Here is a 1477-nt window from a genome sequence, read left to right as displayed (position 1 = left end):
TTCACGCCCCTTTGCGACTTTTTTTCCACGTTTTTGTCGCATCACAACCGCTAACGTACCTTTGTGCTTTTGCGATTTCAGGAGGTGGGCCAAAATAGGTGCGTTTATATTAAATATTCAGCCCCTTTTCATCCTTATATATCAGCCAAACTGTGACAAGATGTTGGAGACAAAACACTTACAGATGTAATGTCAGSAAAAATATGCATGCCCCCACTACAATATGTATTTTTATTTGAATATAATTCTTAAATCTGCATTTCTTTATCCTTCYAYTTACAACTATACGCTACTTAGTGTTGGAATCTCACATAATATCCTTAATAAAATAGTTTGTGGTTGTAACGTGACAATGTGCGAAAGAGCGAAAGAGGAATGAATACTTTGGCACCGTTCGTCCGTTGGGCTACAACAATCTGGAAAACGACTTTTGTACCTGAAGCGGTAACGTTTCCCCCAATGTGGCCATTCAGSATTAGGATTTCAGTTCCTTCTGTCAGCATTTATTTTACCAGACGCAGTGTCGGACTATGTTTTACAKACAGACGTTATTCTTCTGTGAACTCAGCAGTCAGCAGACCTAACAGCTGTAGCTCAGGCCAACCTGATGGAGCGTCGATCAGACGGCCTGCAGCTCATGCGACGGAGGTTTTACTTCTCATCAAAAGTTACAAAACATCTCAGTTTTTCAAGATTCTKTTTAAAAACAAAATTGGGTGAAGAACGCAGGACATTTTTGAGGAGTCAAGCTACAAATTCAATGTTTMATTTAAAAAAATCTGGTGCAATATTTAATTTGGTTTTATTTCCTGCCCAAAAATGCTTAATTAAAGACTTACTTTTTTTTTTTAACTCGAAGCAGATATTGCCGCTAGATCCGCTTTTCCAGCTGGTTGTCACCATCAATTCAGCAAGAAATTTGTTTAAAGGAGCAATCAGATAGGTTTWGTGACACCTAGTGACGAGGTTAAAGATTGCAACGAACTCAAAACGTAACATTCTTCTTCCTGAAAGACCTTTTCTTAAGACTTCTTTTGTCTTTTCTTTTTTTTGTCAAGCCATTCTGGGCTACTTTAAAACATAGAGTATATTATACTCTATATCTATTACAATATGTACTGTTAATTACAATCCTACGTTAAAAAAAGAACATTGAGTTGCCTTTAACAGACGGCCATCTTTTCAGACTGAAACTTTTATTGAAAATGCACGTAGAGGTTGGTAGTTTTAGCTGCAACTTGAAAAACTGAGGCGTTATAAACCTGCGTGCTAGCACGCTAACATGTTGCACAACGGTCGGCTGGGTCGCAGGATTTTACAGTTGGATGGTTCAGGTTGTTCTGTTGTCACGTGGAGCAGAATAAAACAAATTCTTACGTCAGACAGCATTCGCTTTGTCTGGTGCCTTGTGGTCTGTATTCATCAGTTGTGTTTGGTGCTAATTAGCAACTGTTAGCATGACAATGAGGCCACTAGT

This window comes from Poecilia reticulata, linkage group LG22 (genome assembly GCF_000633615.1).
Source record: "Poecilia reticulata strain Guanapo linkage group LG22, Guppy_female_1.0+MT, whole genome shotgun sequence".
NCBI lineage: Eukaryota > Metazoa > Chordata > Actinopteri > Cyprinodontiformes > Poeciliidae > Poecilia > Poecilia reticulata.
The sequence above is the reverse complement of the archived record's forward strand: the minus strand, read 5'-3'. Positions refer to the sequence as shown.